At 39.3% G+C, this 23152-nt stretch overlaps 1 long non-coding RNA gene across 1 annotated transcript; it reads right to left on the bottom strand.

The window, feature by feature from the left end:
• Positions 1 to 11317: 11317 nt before the first annotated feature.
• On the bottom strand, positions 11318 to 21574 carry LOC128647975 (uncharacterized). The gene is made up of 4 exons (XR_008400473.1): positions 21459 to 21574; positions 18324 to 18378; positions 12132 to 12230; positions 11318 to 11512 (listed from the first exon to the last, which is right to left on the bottom strand). It is a non-coding gene; the product is annotated as an uncharacterized LOC128647975 (long non-coding RNA).
• Positions 21575 to 23152: the final 1578 nt, after the last annotated feature.

Raw genomic sequence — 23152 nt, 5'->3', positions numbered from 1 at the left:
AGTCTGAGGAAGGGGTGAATGTCCCGAAACGTCACTGCCTATTAAATTTGCTGTGTGTAAATCCAGAGTGCTTATTATTGGACTTTGATGAATATTTTTTGAGCACCCTGGTCCTGAGTTTTGTCGGCGAGTGAGAGTGCGCTATTTGGTGTTATATATATATATATATATACTTCCAGTCGCTTCCATGTTATTGCAGAGATGCCTCCTGCAATAACATTTTTTAGCCAACCGATGCAGAGAGCCACTCCGTGACCATCGTTGGCGGGTGGGCGGCCATTGATGGGGGATGTGCGTCAGAGGGGGGGCAGGATCACGTGCGGGGGCGCCGGGAGTGCGCACAGGAGTAAGTGGGAACGCTACACTATGGCAAAATTTGCTTAGGATAAGGTGGGAGAGAGGAGGGGGGGAATTTTTATCTAAGGAATCTGGGAGGGGGGGTTGGTTATTCAGGGGAGGGGCAGCTACACTACAGAAAAATATTTATAAATAAAAAAAAAAAAAAAAAAACACCATTTTTTATGGCAAACTGGGTACTGGCAGACAGCTGCCAGTACCCAAGATGGCACACAATAAGGTAGAGGGGGAGGGTTAGAGAGCTGTTTTTTTTGGGAGGTTGGGGGGGGGGGGAATCAGGGAGGTTGGGGGATCCTACACAGCAGAATTTTATTTTTTTTCCAAAAACTTATTTTAGTACTGGCAGACTTTCTGCCAGTACTTAAGATAGCAGGGACAATTGTGGGGAGGGAAGAGAGCTGTTTGGCCGGGATCAGGGGGTGGGTTGTGTCAGGTGGGAGGCCGATCTCTACACTAAAGCTAAAATTAACCCGGCAAGCTCCCTAATTAACCCCTTCACTGCTTGGCATAATACAAGTGTGGTGCGCAGCAGCATTTAGCTGCCTTCTAATTACCAAAAAGCAACGCAAAAGCCATATAAGTCTGCTATTTCTGAACAAAGGGGATCCCAGAGAAGCATTTACAAACATTTGTGCCATAATTGCACAGCTGTTTGTAAATAATTTCAGTGAAAAATTTTACTTTTTTTTTTTAATTTGATCACATTTGGCGGTGAAATGGTGGCATGAAATATACCAAAATGGGCCTAGATAAATACTTTGAGTTGTCTTCTAAAAAATATATACATGTCAAGGGATATTCAGGGATTCTTGACAGTGTTCCAATGCAATTATCGCTAATTTTGAGAGAGAAAAAAAATTGTTTGGAAATAGCAAACTGCTACTTGTATTTATTTCCCTATAACTTGCAAAAAAAAAAAAGCATAGAACATGTAAACATTGGGTATTTCTTAACTCAGGACACAATTTAGAAACTATTTAGTATGGTTGTTTTTTGGTGGTTGTAGATGTGTAACAGATTTTGGGGTCAAAGTAAAAAAAAAAAAAAAAAAGTGTTTTTTCTTTCCATTTTTTCATATTTTATTATAGTAAATTATATCATGAAAATAATGGTATCTTTCGAAAGTCCTTTTAATGGTGAGAAAAACGGTATATAATATATGTGGGTACAGTAAATGAGTAAGATGAAAATTACAGCTAAACACAAACGCCACAGAAATGTAAATATAGCCCTGGTCCCAAACGGTCAACAAATGGAAAAGTGCTGTGGTCCTTAAGGGGTTAATATATACACATATATGTGCATTGGAGCCTTTTACCGTTAAGTAGATGAAAACATGTATATTTTCTTACTATATACTTTTTAACTGTATATTTAATGTAAACATTTCACATTCCAATGTTCTGCAAATAGAATATGTTTTAAATATATTTATAAAAAAAAAAATTAACACGTTACATAGATGTAGAAATAGTTATGAATAAAATAGAACCTATTCCATTACAAAAATAACATTGGAATGAAATATTCATAATTTCATGTTGGGCTAGCGCTTTTACCAGGGGCATATTAAGGCCTAGGCCAACAAGGCTTGTGCCTAGGGCGGCACATTTGCAGGTGTGGAACATTTGGTCCATTGCCCCCAGCCGCTGCACTAGTACTTTAAAAATATACTTTGTCCGGCTTGCCGCCGTCACATCACGGCCACCAATAGCCGCCTTCCTGGAGTCTGCACGTCTCTAGTGAGTCATGCAGTGCACATGTGATCTCCCAGGCCAAGCGGATTTGGCTGAAGAGGCGACGCCAACGAACTTTGGGGAAGAAGCCTGCTGCCTACATTAGTGGCAGACTGAGTGTGGTGCAAACTGGACTTGAGAGCTCAGGTGGGTCATCATTGAACCAAAAACATTTAATAAAAAATAGCAGCACTGACTGTTGCCGGGTGCCTGGCATGTATGGAGGATAGTCCCGGATAATAAACTACTCTCTACTTTAGTTTTACCACAACGTAGCTATAACTGCTATATATTACTGAAATGAGGAATACAGTTTTGTGTCTGCTCTGTCTGTGTAACGTTGTTAATTTAGCATTACTTTGAGCTGGTTTAAAAGGACTGTCAAGTCCAAAAAAAAACATAATTTATGCTTACCTGATAAATTCCTTTCTTCTGTTGTGTGATCAGTCCACGGGTCATCATTACTTCTGGGATATAACTCCTCCCCAACAGGAAATGCAAGAGGATTCACCCAGCAGAGCTGCATATAGCTCCTCCCCTCTACGTCAGTCCCAGTCATTCGACCAAGAATCAACGAGAAAGGAGTAACCAAGGGTGAAGTGGTGACTGGAGTATAATTTAAAAAATATTTACCTGCCTTAAAACAGGGCGGGCCGTGGACTGATCACACAACAGAAGAAAGGAATTTATCAGGTAAGCATAAATTATGTTTTCTTCTGTTATGTGTGATCAGTCCACGGGTCATCATTACTTCTGGGATACCAATACCAAAGCAAAAGTACACGGATGACGGGAGGGATAGGCAGGCTCATTATACAGAAGGAACCACTGCCTGAAGAACCTTTCTCCCAAAAATAGCCTCCGAAGAAGCAAAAGTGTCAAATTTGTAAAATTTGGAAAAAGTATGAAGCGAAGACCAAGTTGCAGCCTTGCAAATCTGTTCAACAGAGGCCTCATTCTTAAAGGCCCAAGTGGAAGCCACAGCTCTAGTGGAGTGGGCTGTAATTCTTTCAGGAGGCTGCTGTCCAGCAGTCTCATAGGCTAAACGTATTATGCTACGAAGCCAAAAAGAGAGAGAGGTAGCAGAAGCTTTTTGACCTCTCCTCTGTCCAGAATAAACGACAAACAGGGAAGAAGTTTGGCGAAAATCTTTAGTTGCCTGCAAGTAGAACTTGAGGGCACGAACTACATCCAGATTGTGTAGAAGACGTTCCTTCTTTGAAGAAGGATTTGGACACAAGGATGGAACAACAATCTCTTGATTGATATTCCTGTTAGTGACTACCTTAGGTAAGAACCCAGGTTTAGTACGCAGAACTACCTTGTCTGAGTGAAAAATCAGATAAGGAGAATCACAATGTAAGGCTGATAACTCAGAGACTCTTCGAGCCGAGGAAATAGCCATTAAAAACAGAACTTTCCAAGATAACAATTTTATATCAATGGAATGAAGGGGTTCAAACGGAACACCTTGTAAAACGTTAAGAACTAAGTTTAAACTCCATGGCGGAGCAACAGCTTTAAACACAGGCTTGATCCTAGCTAAAGCCTGACAAAAAGCCTGGACGTCTGGATTTTCTGACAGACGCCTGTGTAACAAGATGGACAGAGCTGAAATCTGTCCCTTTAATGAACTAGCTGATAAACCCTTTTCTAAACCTTCTTGTAGAAAAGACAATATCCTAGCGATCCTAACCTTACTCCAGGAGTAACCTTTGGATTCGCACCAGTATAGGTATTTACGCCATATTTTATGGTAAATCCTTCTGGTAACAGGCTTCCTAGCCTGTATCAGGGTATCAATAACCGACTCAGAAAAACCACGTTTTGATAAAATCAAGCGTTCAATTTCCAAGCAGTCAGCTTCAGAGAAGTTAGATTTTGATGTTTGAATGGACCCTGTATCAGAAGGTCCTGTCTTAGAGGTAGAGACCAAGGCGGACAGGATGACATGTCCACTAGATCTGCATACCAAGTCCTGCGTGGCCATGCAGGCGCTATTAGAATCACTGATGCTCTCTCCTGTTTGATTTTGGCAATCAATCGAGGAAGCAGCGGGAAGGGTGGAAACACATAAGCCATCCCGAAGTTCCAAGGTGCTGTCAAAGCATCTATCAGAACCGCTCCCGGATCCCTGGATCTGGACCCGTAGTGAGGAAGTTTGGCGTTCTGGCGAGACGCCATGAGATCTATCTCTGGTTTGCCCCAACGTCGAAGTATTTGGGCAAAGACCTCCGGATGAAGTTCCCACTCCCCCGGATGAAAAGTCTGGCGACTCAAGAAATCCGCCTCCCAGTTCTCCACTCCCGGGATGTGGATTGCTGACAGGTGGCAAGAGTGAGACTCTGCCCAGCGAATTATCTTTGATACTTCCATCATTGCTAGGGAGCTTCTTGTCCCTCCCTGATGGTTGATGTAAGCTACAGTCGTGATGTTGTCCGACTGAAACCTGATGAACCCCCGAGTTGTTAATTGGGGCCAAGCCAGAAGGGCATTGAGAACTGCTCTCAATTCCAGAATGTTTATTGGAAGGAGACTCTCCTCCTGATTCCATAGTCCCTGAGCCTTCAGAGAAATCCAGACAGCGCCCCAACCTAGTAGGCTGGCGTCTGTTGTTACAATTGTCCAGTCTGGCCTGCTGAATGGCATCCCCCTGGACAGGTGTGGCCGATAAAGCCACCATAGAAGAGAATTTCTGGTCTCTTGATTCAGATTCAGAGTAGGGGACAAATCTGAGTAATCCCCATTCCACTGACTTAGCATGCACAATTGCAGCGGTCTGAGGTGTAGGCGTGCAAAAGGTACTATGTCCATTGCCGCTACCATTAAGCCGATCACCTCCATGCATTGAGCTACTGACGGGTGTTGAATGGAATGAAGGACACGGCATGCATTTTGAAGCTTTGTTAACCTGTCTTCTGTCAGGTAAATCTTCATTTCTACAGAATCTATAAGAGTCCCCAAGAATGGAACTCTTGTGAGAGGAAAAAGAGAACTCTTCTTTTCGTTCACTTTCCATCCATGCGACCTTAGAAATGCCAGAACTAACTCTGTATGAGACTTGGCAGTCTGAAAGCTTGAAGCTTGAATTAGAATGTCGTCTAGGTACGGAGCTACCGAAATCCCTCGCGGTCTTAGTACCGCCAGAAGGGCACCCAGAACCTTTGTGAAGATTCTTGGAGCCGTAGCCAATCCGAATGGAAGAGCTACAAACTGGTAGTGCCTGTCTAAGAAGGCAAACCTTAGATACCGGTGATGATCTTTGTGGATCGGTATGTGAAGGTAAGCATCTTTTAAATCCACTGTGGTCATGTACTGACCCTTTTGGATCATGGGTAAGATTGTCCGAATAGTTTCCATTTTGAAGGATGGAACTCTTAGGAATTTGTTTAGAATCTTTAAATCTAAGATTGGCCTGAAAGTTCCCTCTTTTTTGGGAACCACAAACAGGTTTGAGTAGAACCCTTGTCCTTGTTCCGACCGCGGAACCGGATGGATCACTCCCATTAATAACAGATCTTGTACACAGCGTAGAAACGCCTCTTTCTTTATCTGGTTTGTTGACAACCTTGACAGATGAAATCTCCCTCCTGGGGGAGATAATTTGAAGTCTAGAAGGTATCCCTGAGATATGATCTCTAGTGCCCAGGGATCCTGAACATCTCTTGCCCAGGCCTGGGCGAAGAGAGAAAGTCTGCCCCCCACTAGATCCGGTCCCGGATCGGGGGCTTTCGATTCATGCTGTCTTTGGGGCAGCAGCAGGTTTCCTGGCCTGCTTGCTCTTGTTCCAGGACTGGTTAGGCTTCCAGCCTTGCCTGTAACGAGCAACAGCTCTCTCCTGTTTTGGTGCAGTGGAGGTTGATGCTGCTCCTGTTTTGAAATTCCGAAAGGGACGAAAATTAGACTGTCTAGCCTTAGCTTTGGCTTTGTCTTGAGGTAGGGCGTGGCCCTTACCTCCTGTAATGTCAGCGATAATTTCTTTCAAACCGGGCCCAAATAAAGACTGCCCCTTGAAAGGTATATTAAGTAATTTGGACTTAGAAGTAACATCGGCTGACCAGGATTTTAGCCACAGCGCCCTACGTGCCTGTATGGCGAATCCTGAGTTCTTAGCCGTAAGTTTGGTTAAATGTACTACGGCCTCCGAAATGAAAGAATTAGCTAGTTTAAGGACTCTAAGCCTGTCCGTAATGTCGTCTAGCGTAGATGAACTAAGGTTCTCTTCCAGAGACTCAATCCAAAATGCTGCCGCAGCCGTAATCGGCGCGATACATGCAAGGGGTTGCAATATAAAACCTTGTTGAACAAACATTTTCTTAAGGTAACCCTCTAATTTTTTATCCATTGGATCTGAAAAAGCACAGCTATCCTCCACCGGGATAGTGGTACGCTTAGCTAAAGTAGAAACTGCTCCCTCCACCTTAGGGACCGTTTGCCATAAGTCCCGAGTGGTGGCGTCTATTGGAAACATCTTTCTAAATATTGGAGGGGGTGAGAACGGCACACCGGGTCTATCCCACTCCTTAGTAACAATTTCAGTTAGTCTCTTAGGTATAGGAAAAACGTCAGTACTCGCCGGTACCGCAAAGTATTTATCCAACCTACACAGTTTCTCTGGTATTGCAACGGTGTTACAATCATTAAGAGCTGCTAAGACCTCCCCTAGTAATACACGGAGGTTTTCCAATTTAAATTTAAAATTTGAAATATCTGAATCCAATCTGTTTGGATCAGAACCGTCACCCACAGAATGAAGCTCTCCGTCCTCATGCTCTGCGAGCTGTGACGCAGTATCAGACATGGCCCTAGTATTGTCAGCGCACTCTGTTCTCACCCCAGAGTGATCACGCTTGCCTCTTAGTTCTGGTAATTTAGACAAAACTTCAGTCATAACAGTAGCCATATCTTGTAATGTTATCTGTAATGGCCGCCCAGATGTACTAGGCGCCATAATATCACGCACCTCCCGGGCGGGAGATGCAGGTACTGCCGCGTGAGGCGAGTTAGTCGGCATAACTCTCCCCTCGCTGTTTGGTGAAATTTGTTCACATTGTACAGATTGACTTTTATTTAAAGTAGCATCAATACAGTTAGTACATAAATTTCTATTGGGCTCCACCTTGGCATTGGAACAAATGACACAGATATCTTCCTCTGAGTCAGACATGTTTAACACACTAGCAAAAAAACTTACAACTTGGTTATAATCTTTTTTAGCAAAAACGTACTGTGCCTCAAAGAGGTACTAAACGATTAAATGACAGTTGAAATAATGAACTGAAAAACAGTTATAGCATCAAACTTTAAAACAACACAACTTTTAGCAAAGGTTTGTTCCCATTAGTAAAATAACAATAATTAAATTTGACATAAAAAATACAAAGCAACGATTTTATTCACAGTCACTATAAGAATTCTCACAGCTCTGCTGAGAGAATTTACCTCCCTTCAAAGAAGTTTGAAGACCCCTGAGATCTGTCAGAGATGAACCGGATCATGCAGAAAATATAAAAGTAACTGACTGGAATTTTTTGATGCGTAGCAAAGAGCGCCAAAAACGGCCCCTCCCTCTCCCACACAGCAGTGAAGAGAAACGAAACTGTCACAAATAAAAGCAAAAAAGGCTGCCAAGTGGAAAATAATGCCCAAATATTTATTCACACAGTACCTCAGCAATGTAAACGATTCTACATTCCAGCAAAAACGTTTAACATGATAAATAGTTATTAAAAGGATTAGTGACCTTTAACAGAGTAGTTCCGGTGAAATACCATCCCCAGAATACTGAAGTGTATACATACATGTCATTTTAACGGTATGGCAGGATTTTCTCATCAATTCCATTCAGAAAATAAAAACTGCTACATACCTCAATGCAGATTCATCTGCCCGCTGTCCCCTGATCTGAAGCCTTTACCTCCCTCAGATGGCCGAGAACAGCAATATGATCTTAACAACTCCGGTTAAAATCATAGTAAAAAACTCTGGCAGATTCTTCCTCAAACTCTGCCAGAGAAGTAATAACACGCTCCGGTGCTATTGTAAAATAACAAACTTTTGATTGAAGTCATAAAAACTAAGTATAATCACCATAGTCCTCTCACACATCCTATCTAGTCGTTGGGTGCAAGAGAATGACTGGGACTGACGTAGAGGGGAGGAGCTATATGCAGCTCTGCTGGGTGAATCCTCTTGCATTTCCTGTTGGGGAGGAGTTATATCCCAGAAGTAATGATGACCCGTGGACTGATCACACATAACAGAAGAAAAAGCCAAACAACTTTCAGGATTCAAATAGGGCATGTAATGTCAAACAACTTTCCTATTTAGTTTTAATCACCAATTTTGCTTTGTTCTTGGTATTCTTAATTGAAAGCTAAACCTAGGAGGTTCATGTGCTAATTTCTTAGATCTTGAATGCCGCCTCTAATCTGAAAGCATTTTGACAGTTTTTCACCACTAGAGGGCATTAGTTTGTGTTTCACATAGATAACATTGAGCTCACGCACGTGAATTTACAGAGGAGTGAGCACTGATTGGCGAAAATGCAAGTCTGTCAAATTAACTGAAATAAGGGGGCAGTCTGCAGAGGCTTAGATACAAGGTAATTACAGAGGTAAAAATGTGTATTATAACTTAGTTATACAAAACTGGGGAATGGGTAATAAAAGGATTATCTATCTTTTTAAACAAAAATTCTGGTGTTGACTGTCCCTTTAACTTCGCTCCACAATAGGCATACAAGTACAAGAAAAATGCTAGTAACACTTGTCTCAGTGCAGCATATTTATTTTTTATGTGTCTAACTAAATTTGCTATCTCACATAAAAAGTACTCTCCTGAACTTGGGCCATATTTTACCATATTTTGTTAGCTGGTTTAATTTTTTTTTTTAAATACTCCATAACATGACTTTAATGGTAATTACATTTACTTTTGTCTACTATATAATTTAACCTAAATATTTATTAGTCCTGTCTGTCACAGAAATTTTGCGTGAGTTTTAATCCAGCTTCACAATAAATGTAGAGTCATAACGTTTGACTAGAAGAAAAAAAAAAAAGAAATCCAACTATATTTAACTGGTAACCAGTTTATCAACTGGTCTATAAATGAATACAAATTATTTATGAACTTATCTTTAAAAAAAAAACAAAAAAACAATGTCTGCATGTGTTCTTTGTGTGCGTTTGAGAATACAGTGTGAAATGTGTTAGATATCCCTGTATTTATCAAAACAAACTTCTGAACACAGATTCAGACCAAACAATTTTTGATTCCTAGATGAACTTAAAAAATATTTTTGAACAAATTATGCTATAAAATAGAGAAATATAACTTTGCAAGTTCCTTTTATAAATAAATTATGCACATATTTTCAAAGTGGAATATACTTGCAAATAGCTGATGTTTTGCCCAAAAGAACAAGCAATGAGGTTTAAAAGTGTTTTATTTTAACCCTTTGAATGCTAATGACGGCTCTGAGCCGTCAGAGTTTCTCACTTTGATGCCGTCATGAGCACTCTTCCCACCTTGAGGGAGATCTGGGGGCTCCTAACTGCTTGTACCCCGGCGATCGTGCCTGTAGAGTGACAGACATCGCCGGGGCTTCACGTGATGAGATGACGTCACCGCGCAACTTTATTTATACTTAAAGTATAGGAGGGGGCATGCTGCTTAGAAGCCTGTATCTCAGGCATCTAAGCAGCACAGACCCCCAAGACCCACTGTTGGAAAGGTAATCACCTAACCTTTCCAACAGTGTAAGCCTTGGGAATCAGTTTATAAAAAAATAAAATAAAAAAAAATATAGAAAATATTAGCACCCAGGTGGGAAAGTGCTTAGCACTCAAAGGGTTAAAATGATATAGCTTTCAATATAGTTAGACATGTTTAAGCCATGTTACCATGATTTAAACCTGAAACTGTGGAGACTAAGCTAAAGATAAAACTGTGCATCTTTTCAGAGAGTACCTAATGTCAAATGGTCCTGGGCAGTGTACGTTTATTTCGCCACTACATCATCTCAAATTGCCTTCACAGCTTTAAACAGGACCAGTAAATACAGTAGATTTGCATAATCAACAAACGCATGATAGAAAAACAATGCAATAGCACTTAGTCTGTGTAGTGAAGTCCATTTTTGGGGGGCAAATGTCAAAGATACGTCTATTTCCACTCCTCCTGTATCATGTGACAACAACCATCAGACAGACAATCACAAATGCATGTGCTAATTCAACCTACCTGAGTGTATGCAAGCTTTTTACAAGCCCTGGCAGATGAACATTTAATTTGGAAATGCAGCGGGGGGAGTCACATTAAAAAATGTTATGGCCAAAAATTGCCTAAATCCTGGGGTTCCTAGGGAAACACAAAACCCAATTTTTTTTCTTTCATGATTTAGAAATAACAAAATTTTAAACAATTTTCTAATTTACTTCTTTTATCATTTTCTTTGTTTTCTTGTTATCCTTATTTGAAAAACAGAACTGTAAGCTCAAGAGTGTGCACGTGTCTGCAGAGCTATATGGCAGCAGTTTTGCAACAATGTTATACATTAGCAGTAGCACTAGATGGCAGCACTATTTCCTGTCCTGTAGTGCTTCAGGCATGTGAATTTTTTGGGGTTTAATGTCCCTTTAATACTTCACTGGCTATTACAAATAAGTTATGGTGGGTTTTTTTTCTCCAGAATTCTATGGGGGGGGGGGAGAATGCATAAATGCGATCTTTGACTTTTTACGAATGTCGGTTTAGCACTTGAGAGAAAAAAAAAAAAAAAAAAGAAAAAAAAAGGTTTTATTTAAAAAAAAAAAAAACTTTTAAATACCAGCACAACCCGACTAGCGCAAAAATGAACATCCTAAAAGAGATTGCTATAGCGAAACCGCAAAACACCGCTCCACTAGTAATCTAGCCCAAGTGTGCAGTAGCATTATGTCTTTTTTTTTAACGCACATACCTTAATTAAAAAAAATAAAATAAAAAATGTACTGATAAAAATACTATCCATCGTCTCAGCCTTCAGTGAGTCAGTCTTTTTGGTGGTGGTGTCTATATATGATTAAAAAAATGGCGCTGATAGACTTGCCACAAACCTTCAATTTGTAAAAAGAACACTGAGAAGCACATTGAAATGACCTATGCCTGTACTGTCATAACTAGTTACTCCTCCATTCCCAGAAAAATAATGTTTTCTTGCGTAAGAATAAAAAACCCAAGACATTTTACCATTTTATTTGAATTATATGCTTAGCATATAAAATTGGATTTACAGCAATAAACCAACACATTAACAAAAGGAATTTTTAAGCGAAAGCCGTAAAATATGAATGGGTCTCAGTTTACTTTCAATGTCATACTTGTGCACCATGTTCACATATGGACAGATTATTTCAAAATAGTGTCTTCATTGGCTGGAAAAAAAAAAAAAAAAAAAAAAAAGTTACACACCTTTGAAGCAAACATTTCAGAAACTGAAACAATGTGAATTTAAGCAGTTTAAATAAGAAAAAGAACATTCTAAAAACATTATCAAGATACTGTATAAATCACACACAAATATCACTAATTTTCTATTGAGGGAAAGGAAAGGTATTATTTACTAAAAGGGAAATTATACTCTCTGTTCCATCTAAAAGAAATGTGTTATATAAAGTATGTGGCAAAACACTAGAAACTGGACCACCAGTGAAGTTGTAAATGAGAATATGGCTCACAGTTCCTAGATCACAAAAAAAAAAATAAAAAAAAAAATCCCACACAGACAACCCACCACACCCATATCTAATGTGTCACCGAAAGGTCTATAGAATTCCAAAGACCATTACTGGTCAAGAAAAGGTTTAGGGTAAATGTTATTGTTTTGACATATCTGAAGGGATACCAATAATAATGGATTTTGGATTTAAACACTTCAGACATATAGCTCAGGCTTTAAGTGTGAGGCTCAGTGTAGAATATGGACAAACTAGATCTGCATTACATGGAAAAAAAAAATACCAAAAAAAAAAATTCTAACAATCTTACACATACCTGCTGCCAGCTCTTTTGCTATGCGTTCTGCTTCCTCTCGCTTGGTTTTCTCCTCTAATTCTATCTTCCTTTCCTCTTCAGCAATTGGTTTTAAATATGCTGGAAAGGAAAAGTGTTCTGACGTTAAAGGGACAGTCTAGTCAAAAATTAGTTTCATAATTCAGATAGGGCAAGTAATTTTAAACAACTCCCCAATTAACTTATCAATTTTGCTTTGTTCTTTTGGCATTCTTAGTTGCAAGCTAAACCTAGGTAGGCTCATATGCCAATTTCTAAGCACTTGAAGGCCACCTCTTATCTGAATGCATTGAAAGTTTTTCACCACTAGAGGGCATTAGTTCATGTGTCAAAATACATTGTACTCATGCGTGGAGTTACCTAGGAGTCAGCGTTGATTGCAAACTGCCCCCTTATTTCAGTTCTTTTGACAGACTTGCATTAGCCAGAGGCTTAGGTACAAGGTAATCAGAGGTTAAAAAAAAAAAAAAAAAAAAAAAAAAGTATATTAACCCCTTAACGACCAATGACGTACGCCACACGTCCTCAAAAAAAAAAAAACCACAGTTAATGACCGAGGACGTGTGGTGTATGTCCTCGGTCTGGAAAGCAGCTGGAAGCGATCCTGCTCGCTTCCAGTTGCTTTCCGGTTATTGCAGTGATGCCTCGATATTAAGGTATCCTGCAATAACCTTTTTTAGCAATCCGGTGCAGAGAGAGACACTCTGTGGCCCTCTCTGCACCGGACATCACCGGCTAAATTCGTTGGTGGGTAGGAGCCGGCCATCGATGGCCTTGATGATGTGTAGGGGGGCGGGATCGTGGGCGGGGGTGATCGGAGGCGCGCACGGGAGGGCAGGGCGGGGCGGGCGGGAACCGCTACACTACAGAAAAAAAAGGTGTATTAAAAGTTTAAAAAAAAAAAAAAAAAAAATAGTATATATATATATATAAAAAATACATTAGTCAGGGGGTGGGGGATTGGTCTGTGGGGGGGGAAGCTACACTACAGAAAAAGAACATAATTAAAAAAAAAAAACCCATTTCTCTTGCAAACTGGGTACTGGCAGACAGCTGCCAGTACCCAAGATAGCCCCCAATAAGGCAGGGGGGGGTTAGAGAGCTGTTTTGGGGGGGGGGGAATCCTACAAAGTAGCATATGTAAATATGCTAAAAATGTATTTAAAAAAAAAAAAAAAAAAAAAAAAAAAACTTTTATTTTAGTACTGGCAGACTTTCTGCCAGTACTTAAGATGGCGGGGACAATTGTGGGGTGGGGGAGGGAAGGATCAGGGGGTCTGATGTGTCAGGTGGGAGTCTGATCTCTACACTAAAGCTAAAATTAACCCTGCAAGCTCCCTACAAACTACCTAATTAACCCCTTCACTGCTAGCCATAATACACGTGTGATGCGCAGCAGCACTTAGCGGCCTTCTAATTACCAAAAAGCAATGCCAAAGCCATATATGTCTGTTATTTCTGAACAAAGGGGATCCCAGAGAACCATTTACAACCATTTGTGCCATAATTGCACAAGCTGTTTGTAAATAATTTTAGTGAGAAACCTAAAATTGTGAAAAATTTAGCGTTTTTTTTAATTTGATTGCATTTGGCGGTGAAATGGTGGCATGAAATATACCAAAATGGGCCTAGATCAATACTTGGGGTTGTCTACTACACTAAAGCTAAAATTAACCCTAGAAGCTCCCTACATGCTCCCTAATTAACCCCTTCACTGCTGGGCATAATACACGTGTGGTGCGCAGTCGCATTTAGCAGCCTTCTAATTAGTAAAAAGCAAAACCAAAGCCATATATGTCTGCTATTTATGAACAAAGGGGATCCCAGAGAAGCATTTACAACCATGTATGCTATAATTGCATAAGTTTTTTGTAAATAATTTCAGTGAGAAACCTAAAGTTTGTGAAAAAAAAAAAAATTGTGAAAAAGTGAACAATTTTTTTTATTTGATCGCATTTGGCGGTAAAATGGTGGCATGAAATATACCAAAATGGGCCTAGATCAATACTTAGGGATGTCTTCTAAAAAAAAAAAAAAAAAAATATATATATACATGTCAATGGATATTCAGGAATTCCTGAAAGATATTAGTGTCCCGATGTAACTATCGCTAATTCTGAAAAAAAAGTTGTTTGGAAATAGCAAAGTGCTACTTGTATTTATGGCCCTATAACTTGCAAAAAAAGCAAAGAACATGTAAACATTGGGTATTTCTAAACTCAGGACAAAATTTAGAAACTATTTAGCATGGGTGTTTTTCGGTGGTTGTAGATGTGTAACAGATTTTGGGGGTCAAAGTTAGAAAAAGTGTGTTTTTTTCCATTTTTTCCTCATATTTTATAATTTTTTTTATAGTAAATTATAAGATATGATGAAAATAATGGTATCCTTTGAAAGTCCATTTAATGGCGAGAAAAACGGTATATAATATGTGTGGGTACAGTAAATGAGTAAAAGGAAAATTACAGCTAAACACAAACACCGCAGACATGTAAAAATAGCCTTGGTCCCAAACGGACAGAAAATGGAAAAGTGCTGTGGTCATTAAGGGGTTAAAGGAATAGTAAACCCTCAATTTTATTTTTCTTATAGTTTAAAATATTAAACAACTTTCCAATTTAATTCTATTATCAAATGTTCTTCATTCTCTTGTTATCCATTGCTGAAAGGACAGCATTGCACTACTGTCAGGAAGCTGAAAATATCTATTTAGCCAATCACAAGAGACAAACGTATGCAGGCACCAATTAGCAGCAGCTCCCACTAGTGTATGATATGTGCGTATTCATTTTTTAACAAGGGATACTAAAAGAACGAAGCACATTTGAAAATAGAAGTGAATTTAAAAGTGTCTTAAAATGACATGCAAGTTTAATTTTGACTTTCCTATACCTTTAATATAACTGTTGGTTATACAAAACTAGGGAATGGGTAATAAAAGGGATTATCTATCTTTTAAAACAATAACAATTCTGGTGTAGACTGTCCCTTTAAAGGCATCAATAGTTTGTTTTACATTGAGCAATGGTGAAATAGCCAAAAAGCCATAAGACTAGCATTCAACAACCTAAAACTAGTGCTGCTTAATGCATTTGTTTAGTTTCTATAGTTGGCATACGCCGTATCACCTATGTACATGTGCTAATATGCTATATCCAAAATGCCATCAGGTTGATTTGAGGTACACATTTTCTAAAGAAATCATAGAGAAAAAGTGCCATGGACTAAAGTTAAAGAGTCTAGTCAAAATTAAACTTTCACGATTCAGATAGGGCATGTAATTTTAAATAACTTTCCAAATTACTTTGATAAAAAATTGCTTTGTTCTCTTGGTATTCTTTGTTGAAAGCTAACCTAGGTAGGCTCATATGCCAATTTCTAAGCTGTTAAAGGTCAACTCTTATCTCAGTACATTGTAGCAGTTTTTTTTACAGCTAGACGGCGCTAGTACACGAGTGCCATAAAGATATCCTTGTGCTCACTATAGGGAAAGTTAGAGGGTAAAGAGCCCCCTACTGGAGAATACACTTATAGCACTCTAAAGTCTTATGACACTGTCAGTAAATATTCCTGAATTGTACAGGTAGCCCTCAGTTTACGCCGGGGTAAGGTTCCAGAAGGAATGGTTGTAAATTGAAACCCAGTTTATAATGTAAGTCAATGGGAAGTGAGGGAGATAGGTTCCAGGCCCCTCTCAAAATTGTCATAAGTTTCACCTAATACATTATTTTTAAAGCTTTGAAATTAAGAATTTAAATGCTAAACAGCATTATAAACCTAATAAAATAATCACAACACAGAATATATAATTAAATTAAGTTAAATGAACAAAAACATTTGCTAAATAGCATTATAAACCTAATAAAATAATCACAACACATACTTCACTTGAATTTTTCTGCAAACAGTTCTTTCTATGCATTCCAATCTGGACTGATTTATAGACAGGAAGATCTTGTTCCTTTGAAATCTGCTCGATAGCTCAGGTCTGATTAAACTGATTAATTTCAGCTTGCTTGGCTTTGCTGCAACACAAGCAGACAGCTCCACTTACTGGCTATTTTAATAAATGCACTGCTTCTCAATAGCAGTCACGACTGGAAAAAAAGGTTGTTATTCTGAAACTGTTAATTGAACCGTTGTAAAATGAGGGCCACCTGTACTCATAATGTAAGTAAGTAGATGGTCTCAGATACTAAGGAGGGGTCAGAGACCATTTATTAAAACAAACATTTTAAACATTACATATCAAAAGTTAAGGGGGAAAAAAACAAAAAAACTTAAAACACACACTTATAATAATCCTGCATAGGTCTAAGTACACACTGATGAGTCAGTAATGATGTACTGAGATAGAAAGGAGAGTGAAAGTAACTAAATCAGCAATTTATATAGCTAAGGATTGCAACCTCATTGACCGGTTATTCCATATATCCGATATCTCTCGTTGCTACTTTCAGGAGTAATACACTGATAAGTGTCTATATTTATGATACCGAAGTTCAACTTGTAAGGCCCATGGTACAGTAAGTTGTAGTAGTATGTCCCTATGTGGGTAATATTCATGGACTTATTTCTAGGAATATATATTATTCTGATGTATTAGGATCCGTATAGTTAGACTTATGATCAGATCAGGAGAAGCTGCTTCTTTGGCTTAATTTACAGACGAGCAGTAAAAGCAGCAACAAATGTTGCTTTATTGCAGTAAATTACTGCATTGTATAGATGTGTACATTTCTATAGACTTTGGAGGAAAGTTAATTATGTCTGTTTAAAGGATCTTATCTGGGTTAAAGGGACACTGAACCCAAAGTTTTTCTTTTGTGATTCAGATAGAGCATGCAATTTTAAGCAACTTTTTAATTTACTCCTATTATCACATTTTCTTCATTCTCTTGGTATCTTTATTTGAAATGCAAGAATGTAAGTTTAGATGCCGGCCAATTTTTGATGAACACACTGTTGTTCTTGCTGATTGGTGGATAAAATCACCCACCAATAAACAAGTGCTTTCCATGGTCCTAAACCAAAAAAATAGCTGATGCCTTTTTCAAATAAAGAAAGCAAGAGAACGAAGAACATTTGATAATAGGAGTAAATTAGAAAGTTGCTTAAATTTGCATGCTCTGAATCATGAAAGAAACAATTTGGGTTCAGTGTCCCTTTAAGGACACTTAGTGGTGTGCGTATGATTTCAAAAACTGAATACTTATGTGTCTAATATTTAAACACCTGGGTTTATGTTACTGCATTCACAATAAGTATATTGTCATTTCCCATGATTTTACTTTTAGCACCCAACATTTATTAAATGGACAGTCAACACCAGAATTTTTGCTGTTTTAAAAGATAATCCCTTAATTACCAATTCCCCAGTTTTGCATAACTAACAGTTATAAGTATACACATTTTACCTCCAATTACCTTGTATCTAAACCTCAGCAGACTGCTCCCGTATTTCAGTTCTTTTGACAGACTTGCATTTTAGCCAGAGCTGACTCCTTGGTAAATTCACGAGCATGAGCTCAATGTTATCTATATGAAACACATTAACTAATGCCCTCTAGTGGTGAAAAACTCAAAATGCATTTAGATTAGAGGCAACCTTCAAGGTCTAAGAAATTAGCATATGAACCTCCTAGGTTTATCTTTCAACTAAGAATACCAAGAGAAAGCAAAATTGGTGATAAAAGTAAATTGGAAAGTTGTTTAAAATTACATGCCCTATTTGAATTATGAATTTTTTTTTTGGACTTAAATGTCCCTTTAATTTTCTACTTGTCACCATTAGGAGGGATCAATCACATGATGGGGTGGTCCCACTACTGAAACAGATCCTGCAGTTTTTTGGAATTAGTGCCCTGATGCCGCCACTGGCGCATGTGGTGATTTCACAAGGGGTGGGACCTTCATGCTGAAAAGTTGAAGGAAGGGAACCTGGGGCATTTGAAAAGTCACATCTCAGATCCTGCCCTTTCAAATGAAGGGACATACAGTACAAAACATGGAAACGGGCTGCACTCTCAAACTGGACTGGGTACATATCCCATTGTCACTATATCTCGATAGAAAGATATAGATAACAAAACTAAAAACACCAGTACAGGGTGTGTGAAAATGGCTAAGCAGCAAAGGAATTAAATAAGCTTAATTCTCACAGTATGATCTTACCAAGTCGTCTACTTCCATACACTATTCCAAGCAGTAATGCTGAATATCTGGTGAACTGCAAAGAGGGGAAAAACAAAACACATTGTACATTAATTGACCAAGCACAATTTAAAAAAAAAAAAAAAAAAAAAAAGTTAATTTAATTTGAGAGATTTGTCAACTTCTGGTTTATCATGTTTAGGTTAGGTCAAATTTGTATTACTATCAAAACGGAAGTATTTAAAAAATCCCTAACTTTAAGAAGACTAACATTGTCCTGCTACATGTTATGATTTTGCAAAAGCTGAAATCACCCTTTTTATTCTAAGGAGCCACATCCTAAAGGAGGAAATTTGCATTGTAGTTATGACCAACCTAGCCTTACCAGCATATTTAAAAATCATCTCCTAGTATATGACCGAGTTTACGTTCAGCTCTCAACTGCAAGAAGACAACATAAGTGGCGGATCCTGGCCCCCCCCCATAGGGTAATTGCTCCCCCAACAGCAGGGCCAGACAGGGCCACAGCGACAGCCAGTGCTAATGACCAGCACTCAGAAAGTTAAAGGGACACTGAACCCAATTTTTTTCTTTTGCAATTCAGATAGAGCATGAAATTTTAAGCAACTTTCTAATTTACTCCTATTATAAAATTCTTCATTCTCTTATCTTTATTTGAATTGCAAGAATGTAAGTTTAGATGCCGGCCCATTTTTGGTGAACAACCTGGGTTGTCCTTGCTGAATAAATTCATCCACCAATAAGTGCTGTCCAGGTTCTGAACCAAAAAAAAAAAAAAAAAAGTATAGCTCTTTTCTATGAAATGACAAGACTGAATAGTTTACATCCCATTAAAAAGGGACAAACTCACATTTTTTTCTTTGATGATTCAGAGAAAGCAGGAAATTTTAAGCAACTTTCTAATTTACTCCTATTATCAAATTTTCTTCGTTCTCTTGCTTTCTTTATTTGAAAAACAAGAATATAAGTTTGGGAGCCGGTGTTCTGATTCTGCACCTTTGTCAGAATCTGCTCCCTCTGACTGCACATGCTCTGTATGATGTAATAGCACTCCACATATGTTAAAGGGCCATAATACCCAAATGTTTAAACACTTGAAAGTGCTGCAGCATAGCTGTAAAAGGCTGACTAGAAAATATCACCTGAACATCTCTATGTAAAAAAAGGAAGATATTTTACCTCAAAAAGTCCTCACTAGCCACATCCCATTGTAAAGGACTACTAAGCAACAAATCAGTATGTCTGTCCCGGGACAGCCGAAGGATTGAGCCTTGTGCACTCATGTTATTTCCCTATTCAGCTTAGGGAAGTTTACAATGAAATCTCATGAGAGTTAAGTGAAATCTCATGAGATCACAGTAAAAGAGTTCATGACCTTAGCACTGTTGATGCAGATTGGCTGCTGTCCATTTCTTCATTATTATTTTTTTACCTGCAGCTGAGCAACAACTGAGTATAACTTTTTACATAGAACTTACTCTGCTGAGCTGAGGAAATTGTGAGGTAAAATCTTCCTTTTTTTACACAGAGATGCTCAGGTAATATTTTCCTGTCAGCTTTTTACAGTTATACTGCATCAGTTTCAAGTGATTTAGCATATGAGTATTTTGTGCCTTTAAATAGGATATGTGGATTGCGATTATGTCAACCAGCAACATGCGCAGTCAGAGGGAGCAGATTCTGACTTGGAAGCTGCAGTGTCGGATTTTGCTGCCCAAACGCGCCGTTGGATTGCTAGTCATGGTGAGGAGGATAAAGGCTACACTGCATGGGGTTAAATAGAATTGATGTGTGAATGAAGCCTGGGATGAGGGAATGGGGAAAAAGAATGTGTAAACTCAGCCGGTATATAAATTACACCTTAAAGAACAACACTAGGAGGAGACAGAAATTCAATGTGACACAATAGATTATATATATATATATATATATATATATACACATACACACACATACACTGTATGCAGGACACGCTGTAATTGTAGCCTTTACCCTCCTCACTCTGACAAGCGATCTAACAGCGCATGCGCCCATTTGTTTGGGCAGCAAAATCCAACACTACAGCTTCCAAATCAGAATCTGCTCCCTCTGACTGCACATTGCTGATTGACATATTAACATTCCACACATTGAGTGTGATTACGTCATGCAGAGCATGCGCAGTCAGAGGGAGCCGATTCTGATAGAACATCGGCCCATTATTGGTTCAGAACCCTGGGCAGCCCATACTGATTGGTGGCTACATTTAGCCACCAATCAGCAAGCACTACCCAGGGGCTGAACCAAATATAGGCCAGCTCCTAAGCTTAGATTTGTTTTTTCAAATAAAGATAGCAAGAGAACAAAGAAAAATAGGAGAAAATTAGAGTTGCTTAAAATTGCATGATCAATGAATCATGAAAGAAAAATTAGGTTTAGTATTCCTAAGGTATGTGTGTATTGCAATTTGTTATTTGCCGTTGTCTTTCCGTATAAAAGGACTTTAAAGCTACCCAATTTCACCAATAAAATATACTTTGAGGATGTCACAAAAAGTTTTGTCTGACATACTTAACTTCCCCCATTAAATTTAATGTACATACATTCCCTAGTTTGCTATCGGATTTTGTGGCACGTTTGATTTATTGCACAAAAACATTGTAATATATATTTAAAGAGTAAATATGCAAGAACAAAGCGGAAACTCTCTCTATGGCAGCACCTTATGACCTTGAGTTACTACAAAGATTCTACATTGCAAAACAAAACTATTTCTGGATTTAAAAGTGTCTCCTCAGTTTTCATTTGGGTCTCAATAAAACTAAAACCACGTTAACATCTTACTAGCCAAAGAAGGCCGCAAATCCTCTCGGTCAGCTAAGGAGTTATTAGCCAAATTCACACAATTCCCTTCAATGCAACATTTTGCAGGCCGTCACTGCATTGCACTTTATACAGTCTTATTCTGTGTTGCTGAAGCACTTAAAAGCTGCCCGAATCAGTGCTGCTATAGCGATGGCTTTCACAGGCCGCGGGCTCCCGATGTCACCTTGAGGATTTCCAGCCACAGTCCAAACCTCACCAACCCCAGTGTTGTACTGAGCAACACAAGCACCTAACCACAAAACACAGAAGGGCAGGTTGTGTGCGCTTTACCTTTATCAAAGGGGACACTGGCACCGGAGGAACCATTTTGTCTTCTCTCAATGACAGCAAGGAAGAAAAAAGCAAGTAAGTTGCCAGCTGGGCGGGGATTATTTAAAGGAAAATGTTGTGTGACGCTAGGTGACATATCCGAGATCTTGTTGTTGTTGTCGGTCCCCCTACTGGCGGGAGGCCGCAGGCTCTAGTCTGCTACTTGTGTGTGCTTGCAAAAAATAAATCAGTGGACAACTATTTTACTCGAAATCCTGAGTCCAATAGGCTGTATAAATGACTATAGATTAGTTACAACGAGCATACACATGACAAAAAATTGGTGTGTGTTTTCTTATGGGGGCTAACAAAAACAGTGCACTGTTCGTGGAGCAAATGGGGGGCTTTATTTTGGGGTCCAGAATAGGGGGTCCAAATTTCCAAACTGCCAGTCAGGGACACCCCCACCCCCAAAAACAAAATGATTTTGATACCTTTTTTTTGCCCATTTTTTTAAAGTAAGAAAAAAAAGTGTTCACCGCTTTAGACAGGTGGTATACAATGTGCACCTGCTTTAACCCCTTAAGGACCAATGACAGAATTATTCCGTCATGGTTGTCCGTGCCATAAGGACCCATGACGGAATAATTCCGCAATGCGCTAAAATTAGCCCCAGATCACTGTTGTACTGGCGATCGCAGGGTTAATGCTCTTGCTAGCTGCCAGAGCGTCTGAGGCAGACTAACAACAGCAAATCACGATGTCCCAGCCCACGTGATCACTATAGCTCCAGCGAGCCCAGCCTCGCTTGGAGCATTCAGGGAAGGCTTTCAAGGGAGGTGCTGGGCGTTCGCTGAACGCTCAGATGACGTCAGTCACAGCGCTTCCAGCTTGCTGGTAAAGGCTGTGACACACTGCAAGCGGAGCGGTGCGCAGCGTGTAGATGCAGCTGTGCGCGCTCAGTGTGTCCTGCCTTTTCATCTCTGAGCACTCTGCTGCGTCAGGTCGCGTAGCTGAGCGCTCAGAGATTAAATAATTGAACTTTAGAAGCTATGCGACCCGGTGCGAAGCAGCTGCATCGCCTCGCGCCGCATCGCTTGCAGTGTGTCACAGCCTTAACGCTGGGAGTGAGAAGAGCAAGCATCTGAGCTTCTTAGCTCCCTATGACGCGGCTTGGGAGCGTTTTCTTAACGCTCCCAAAACCATGACGTTTCCCAGCGCCACGTCATCACTCAGGGGATTTAACTGGCGCTGGGTCTCGGCTTTTCCGAACGCGGCTTGTGACAGCCAATAACAGCGGTCACAATGTTGCTGGGAGATCAGATCCGCCTCCCTTCACCTCTGTTCAGTTTGTGAAGTGGAGAGAGAGAGATCTTTGTTACTTTGAATGCTGTAAAAAAATTCCAACGTATTAATAAAAGTTAAAATATCCCCTTTACCCAGTCCTTAAATTTATTTTGAATTACCAGACCGTTTTTAAATTTTCTTACCCTTAAGGACCAGGGATATTGTTACATTTCTGCGGTGTTTGTGTTTAGCTGTAATTTTCCTCTTACTCATTTACTGTACCAACTCATATTATATATAATTTTTCTCGCCATTAAATGGACTTTCTAAAGATACCATTATTTTCATTGTATCTTATAATTTACTATAATTTTTTTTATAAAATATGATGACAAAATGGAAAAAAACACACCTTTTCTAACTTTGAC

This window comes from Bombina bombina, chromosome 2 (assembly GCF_027579735.1).
Source record: "Bombina bombina isolate aBomBom1 chromosome 2, aBomBom1.pri, whole genome shotgun sequence".
Taxonomy (NCBI): domain Eukaryota; kingdom Metazoa; phylum Chordata; class Amphibia; order Anura; family Bombinatoridae; genus Bombina; species Bombina bombina.
The sequence above is the reverse complement of the archived record's forward strand: the minus strand, read 5'-3'. Positions and strand labels throughout refer to the sequence as shown.